Below are 7,774 nucleotides of genomic sequence, written 5' to 3'. Positions count from 1 at the left end.
ATTTGTTGATCCATTGAAAATCGGCGATTCAACTTTTAGAAAAGTAGCTAGAGTCCTCGGAACACCACCTAAGTTGTCCTCAGCACCTTCTACATTTTCGTTTCCGACTAATTGCCTTCTCCGTCATAAAGTATGAGTAGCCATAGCAATGCCCGCTTGAATCGTGTTAGCTAAGTTAGTCATCGCCACCATGAATTTAGCGTGATCGCTTGTCGACGGGTTACCCTCATAATCTCTCTGTATACATGACTGACCTTGTCCCCGAGTAGCCATTAGGGTTCCTGTCTACACCAGACAGTCAATATCAAGGTGATTAGTCTAAATATCAAAAGCCTAGTGTTTCAATTATCCCAAAAGGCACTAACAAACAAGCATGCTATACATATATCAAGTAGAAAACCTAAATTGCATGAAAGAAAAAGACACAGAGTATGCAATGAAGCACAATTGGTCCATCCCTCAGGCTCACGAGGACGAACCACTCTCATACCACTAAATGTAACACCCTAATTACCCTAAGCCTTACCTCATGCCGTAAAGCAAAGGTTAATAAAAGGTTACGACAATTCAACATTCACACGAAGCTACACTAAATGAGGCACAAGATATAGATATAATATAACAAAATATAAGAGGATAATAGTATGAAGATCTAGCCGCAGCTTGCGGAGTTTAAGCCAGCTAGTTATTTACAGACAATACAGAGTTTAAATGGATATAACAGCTTATACAAACTTTACAAAAGTGAGAGATCTTAAACAAAATATTCAAAAGAATTCAAACAAGATAGAAAGCCTCCCCTCTGTCACCACCAAAGCAAGTCACCAAGGTGGGTTGTGACCTGCATCTGAAAAATAACAACAGAATATGGTATGAGAACTGGAGGTTCTCAGTATAGTAACAGTGCCCAAGGATGTAAGATATAAGACTCTGGGATGCCAGAGGCAATCCTAGAACTTCATATCCATCACAAGATTCATCTTAAAGAATAACTAAAATATTAAAATATAACTTAAAACCATAAACATAATAAAGGGGTAATCTAATTTAGTGAAATTTCTAAACTAACAATTCTCCACTGTCCCATGATGAGCGGATAATTTATACCCTTTTTGGCATTGTGTTTACATAGTTTTTAGTATGTTTTAGTTACTTTTATTATATTTTTATTAGTTTTTAGGCAAAAATCACATTTCTGGACTTTACTATGATTTTGTGTGTTTTTCTGTGATTTCAGGTATTTTCTGGCTGAAATTGAGGGACCTGAGCAAAAATCTGATTCAGAGGCTGAAAAAGGACTACAGATGTTGTTGGATTCTGACCCTCCTGCACTCGAAGTAGATTTTCTGGAGCTACAGAAGCCTAATTGGTGCGCTCTCAATTTCATTGGAAGGTAGACATCTTGAGCTTTCTAGCAAGGTATAATAGTCTATACTTTTCTCGAGATTTGATGGCCCAAACTGGCGTCTAAATGCCCAAACTGGCACTCAAGTTGGCGTTTAACTCCAAGATGGCCTATGCATGTGAAAGCTTCAATGCTCAGCCCAAGCACACACTAAGTGGGCGCCGGAAGTGGATTTCTGCACTATTTGCACTTAGTTACTTATTTTCTGTAATCCCTAGTAGCTAGTTTAGTATAAATAGCACTTTTTACTATTGTATTCATATCCTTTATCTATACTTTTCATCACCTTATACTTTATCATCCTTGGACTTGGAGGCTGGCCATTCGGCCATGCCTAGGTTATTTTCTCTTATCTATTTTCTATGGTAGAGTTTCTACACCTCATAGATTAAGGTCTGGAGCTCTGCTGTTTTTCATGAATTAATGCAAGTACTATTGTTTTTCTTTCAATTCATGCCTACTTCTTCTCCATGATATACTCTTGTACTTAATTCAATTAAGTCAGAATGAAGGGGTGACCCATGACAATCACCTACTATCTTCGTTACTCGCTTAGACAAGATCCACGTTCCTGAGAACCACAAGCTGTCTACATGATGTTCAACGTAGTCATTGGACGACAGCCGGAGTATATTCTCTTGGGTCTCTGATCCGCGATTTGCATCGTCTCTCCTGACAACAGAGCATCCGAATCTGAGATCAGAACCTTCATGGTATAGGCTAGAACCATTGGCAGCATTCCTGAGATCCGGAAAGTCTAAACCTTGTCTGTGGTATTCCGAGTAGGATCTAGGAAGGGATGACTGTGAAGAGCTTCAAGCTTGCGAATGTTGGGCGCAGTGACAGTGTGCAAAAGGATAGAGATATCCTATTACGACGCTAGTGAGAAACGACAGATGATTAGCTGTGCGATAGCTGTACCTGGTATTTTTCATCCAAGACGAGAAATCCGACAGTTGATTAGCTATGTAGAGATCGTACCTGGTATTTTTCATCCGAGAGGATCATACAGCTTGCCATGGAAGGGAGCACGCTTGGTTGGAAGAAGACAATAGGAAAGCAGAGGTTCAGAAGCAACAAAGCATCTCCAAACGCTTATCTGAAACTCCCACCAATGAATTACATAAGTACTTTATTTTATTTTATGTTTTATTTATCTTTTAGTTATCAAAACCTCATAACCAATTGAATCCGCCTGACTGAGATTTACAAGATGAACATAGCTTGCTTCAAGCCGACAATCTCTGTGGGATCAACCCTTACTCACGTAATTTATTACTTGGATGACCCAGTGCACTTGCTGGTTAGTTGTGCGGAGTTGTGAAAAGTGTGAACCACAATTTCGTGCACCATCTCACATTCTTCACCAACCTATCCTCCATGCGATCCCATCGCCAGCGCCTTCCGAACCTCCTCAATCCCAGTAGAATACACAGTTAAGACAATGCAAGTAAATTCAAATAGGCAATTAGGCATGTTATCCAATTAGGCAGACAATTCAATTCAGCAAAGCAAGCAAGCAGATAAAAGATGCACATGATGAATGCCTATCCTATAGGCTGTGATATCACATTGTCGGTTCAACTGCCAACCCGACACATCTCCATGGAGATGTCGCCCTTCGGAATCATAATGGGAACCCCCGAGATATGGTGCTCAGAACACCGTCCAAGATTTTGTGCCTACACACTCTAGTGATCCAAAGAGATGCGAGCAGGATACTATTAACCCGGACCTCACATTTCAACGTAAAAAGGACGAACCACCACACTTACGCCGCCACCGCTACCTTGACAGGTAGGATCCAACCAAACCGTCCCTGCCAGGCGTATAGCGTCTCAACAATCTTAGTATAAAAGAGTGATTCAGTGGTTTTCAGAAATCAATTTTCAATATATCATGGATCCATTATTCCATTTCGAGTCCCAAACTCATTTCAACCACTGCCAATTCATAGTTTCCATTCCAAACTCATTAGTTCACCGCTTTCACAATTCATTCAGAACTCATCAGTTCACCACTTTCACAATTCCTTATCAATAATCACCAATACCATACACTGCATTACAAGAAAACAGCTCTATTGCCATGCTTTTAAAACGTGGCGAAAAGTTGAAAAAAGCGTGGCAATAGCTTTTCACCACGCTTTTGAAAGGGTGGCCTCTAAAAGCGTGGCGGTTGCTCTATTGCCACGCTTTTTCTTTTGCCACGCATTTTACAAATGGCCTCCCATTAAAGCGTGGCCGTTTGTGGAAGATATGGTCACGCTTTAAAAGCGTGGACATATGGGAAATATGGTCACGCTTTTGAAGCGTGGCGATAGAGAGAGATATGGCCACGCTTCAAAGCCTGGCGATAGGGAGAGATATGGCCACGCTTTTGAAGCGTGGCCATAGCCAGAGATACGGCCACGCTTTAAAAGTGTGGCAATAGCCTTATAAATTTAAAAAAAATTCTTTTTCTGATTTTTACCTTCATCGATACAAAATATAAATTTTTTAGTTCTTTTTTATTACCAAACTTATAAATATAGCATGCAAAGCCAGTGATAACACCATAGATGGTAATGCCTTTTTCAACGATGTCCATGATCCACTGGTAGCTGGCCCCGACGCCTGCCCTCGCAGACTCAGAGAGCTCCACCTTGACTTGAGACTCACGCTTGGCAACGGCAGCCACCTGCGACATGGATATGGGATCCCCTGCTCCCATGCATAGGGTGGACTTCCGGTACTTCGCCACCATGCATTTGAAATGTTTAAACAGAGAAACCTTATTTGGTTGGTGAGTGAGTAGTGACTGTCGTGCACGAGGAGTAAGCTAAAACGAAACGAATAGGTGGGAGATTACTTTCACAAATTTGCTGTTGAACAAGTCACAAATAAACTAGCTTGAAAAAAGGTATGTAAATAACCTGAGAGATCATTTCAAAATTTGACAAATCGATAAAGAATAAACTGCAGGACCAAAGCATAACCAAAGCAAGAAAAAATAGACAAATAAGCACACATATCTTTCAGACGAATTAATAAAGCAAGAACCTCCAACAAATCTTAAACTAAAAAAATAATTACTTAAACAAAGCACAATTATACCTCATGTCCAATTATAGTGGCAATCTCAGCATCACTTTTAAAATGCTCTAACAATCTGGTGTATACAACGATCTTAACACCAGGTAGCCAAAAGGCATCGACATCCGACTCATTGACAATAAGCACCTCCCAATTCAATCCATCGAGATGCGAGGTAGCTGGCCCTTTCTTTCTACTTTGCTGAACCCAACTGTCATCAAGGATTTCATCTTCCTTGTGCCAACCACTCTCTGCCTTACAATAAGCACTAGCATTAGTCAAAGATTTCAAGTCCTTGGATCCCATCACTACTCAAGAATCCCCAATATATCCCATGAACAAATTTGAGCCTCGGTAAGAGAAGAAATTGAGAAAACCATAATGGAATCAGAAACCATAGCTAGATTCTCTTTTTATTTCTTTTTCCAATATGTTACCTGCTTCACTATAGTGACAACCGTGCTCCCACTACAAAAGCAGTCCAAATTCGGATGAGACCAGAGCTCTTTGTCCATAGACTTATATGCCTTCCTGAAAGCCTCTCTCCATGTTGAATTCAATTTATCCTTGGCTGATAAATTAATATGGACCAAGCAACAAGCAGAGCAGCACTCAGGAATAACAAACCAAGAAAAATTAATGAAACAGTAACACTTTCACAGCATCTATTTTGGACAATGAAAAAAATACAATAAACAGCAATCACAAGTCCAGAATTCAACACTAAAACAGCACAATAAACAAGTTCATCCAGGGCAACATTCAGAGGAAAGATAAATTCATTCCGAACAGCAACAGTAAATAAAACAAAACCTATATCCACTAACTAATCCAGATTCTCTAACCACTTAATTCAACTAAACTAAATTAGTTGAACTAAACAAGCTAAATAGAATGAGCTAAACTAGATTATTCAAACAAAAATAAAATCAAATGAGATGAAAAGGGGAACCTGGGAAGCAGGGAATTGGAATAGGGGAAGGGAAGGGAAAGATTGATGATGATGAATGAATGGCCGGAGCAACACGGTGGCGGCCTAGTGGTGGCACTGGGGTAGCGGCAGTGGAGGAGGGTGGGTGTACAGTAAAACAGGGTCTAGTAGTGGCTCTTAACAGAATCTTGGACAAGTGCCCCAAGATTGCCATGTTGAATAAGAATAAAGGTAATTAATTAGTTCAAATAAACGACATCATATCAAGTATTGATAAGTAAGACAATTGTATGATTATCTTAAAATTCATTCACGAAGTCATAGTCCAACAATAGAAATGACATCATATCAAGTCAGTAACTTAAAACTTCTTCAGTGGAAAGCTAATAATAAAGAAGGCCATTAGTGTTGAAAATATGGAACTTATTGATATAATCAAGTTTTAAATTTTCCATTTGAAACTCTTCAGGCAATGAAAGAGATGTAATTCAAAATAGAAGGCATCAACCAAAAGAGCACAAGAGAAATACATAAGATTATTCTACAACTAATCATAGTTGCTAGTCCAAAATTTAGTACAGAAAATAAAAAATGCTCAAAAATTGACTCACATTCTAGATTATTAATACATTTTCTGCAAGTTAAACTTACATAGCTATTTAAAGAAACAAGATAAACAACTCTTTGTAAAGAAACACATGCTTGATGACTTCCTGTCATAAAGTATAGCAAGTTTTGAGAAAAATAGAAAGTATACAAAATAAAAATTATAAAATAAAGTGAATTGACAACATTGGACATCGGGCAACCATCATTGTAAAGATTAAAATGCAAATCAGAAGACATACCTTTACAGATTCATATATATCTTCAAACAACAAGCTAAGATCACACTAACCCGGTTTTGATATCTTTCAATACAATATTTATTAGGTTTCGAGAACCTTAGCTAATCGGTTTATTAGCTAATGAAGCTACCGAATTCATATATAGAAAAAATTTTCTTAGGGCAAGAAAAAAAAGTGGACTACAATTTAGGGATTGTAAAACAATATAACAGCTAAAATATCAAAATTCAAAATGCATGTTTTGAAATCTAAATATCTTCTCACAAATTCCCCAAATTTTCAAAAAATGCCAATCACCCATCCTCTTTTCATCGTTATTTTTCAATTCCCGTTCCCCACCAAAACATCCCCCAAATTGTGCACAACACTAAAGAGAAAATGTAGATCAATCTTCATTCCATAGTAAAGTCAACCCCAAAAAACACACAAAACAACATTCAAAGTTAGGTATCCATTATCAATTAACTAAGAAGGAACATGCGTGTTGAGCATGCGATTGACAAAGAGAATGAATCAGGGATTGAGATTCAATGGATAAAGGCAGAGAGAAAGCGAACAATTCTTGCAAAAACAAAACGAGAAACGAGCATTTAAAAGCAATTTAGAGGAAAATAAAAATGGAAAGGGAAAGCCTAAAAGTAAAAACAACGGAAAAAATTGAGAAAATAAAAAAAATAGAAGCATTGGAAGCAGAAAATCGATCAGACCTTTGGAATTGGAGGGCTTGGAGGAGAAGCGATCGTCGGGGAGATTGACCTTGCCGTCGCCCATGTTTGGTGGAGCTCAAAATTTGTAGAATTCAAACGTAAACAGAGAGATCCAGAAAGAATGGAAGAAGAACGAGAAAGAGAAGAATAGTATGAAGACGAAGATGAAGATTAAGAAGATTAAGAAGATTGTGATGAGTGGTTTGGAAGGCGAAGGGCGAAAGGAATGGGAGGAGCTCTTCCAGGGTAGCCAGGGTGAAAGAGCTCGATTAGGGTTGGGGACCGGGTTGGTGGCCGGGTCTTTAGGGTTTTTTTTTAAAAAACCTTTTGGCCACGTTTTGTAAGCGTGGCGGTAATGAAACCCTCTCGCCACGCTTTTAAAACGTCCCCATTTCTCTTTAAGGCCACGCTTTTGAAGCGTGACAGAAAAAAACCCTTTTGGCCACGCTTTTAAAGCGTGCCAAAAGAGTACCAGGATATGGCCACGTTTTGTAAAAGTGGCCGTAATGAAACCCTGTCGCCATGCTTTTAAAACGTCCCTCTTTCTCTCTATGGCTACGCTTTTGAAGCTTGGCAGAGAAAAACGTGGCTGTTTCTCTAATCAATTGCCACCCTTCCAAAAGCGTGGACGTTGACCCTTTTCGCCACGTTTTTTAAGCGTGGCAAGAAAAAACGTGGCCAAATCTCTATTCAATCGCCACCTCACAAAAACGTGGCTATTGATCACTTGACAAAAGAAAAGCGTGGCCATAGGCCTTTTTTCTTGTAGTGCCGGATTTTCATTCAACCAAACCCATCCTCAATACACT

The 7,774-nt window shown here is 39.0% G+C and overlaps 1 long non-coding RNA gene across 1 annotated transcript in view; it reads left to right on the top strand.

Moving 5' to 3' along the window:
• LOC107637793 overlaps positions 1-7,207 on the top strand; it is a 14,984-nt gene extending 7,777 nt beyond the window's left edge. Inside the window, exon 3 of the long non-coding RNA XR_001619531.2 lies at positions 6,964-7,207. This is a non-coding gene — a long non-coding RNA (uncharacterized LOC107637793). The remainder of the gene's footprint in view (positions 1-6,963) is intronic.

This window comes from Arachis ipaensis, chromosome B04 (genome assembly GCF_000816755.2).
Source record: "Arachis ipaensis cultivar K30076 chromosome B04, Araip1.1, whole genome shotgun sequence".
NCBI lineage: Eukaryota > Viridiplantae > Streptophyta > Magnoliopsida > Fabales > Fabaceae > Arachis > Arachis ipaensis.
Note: the sequence above shows the minus strand (reverse complement) of the source record. Positions and strands in the feature narration are given on the sequence as shown.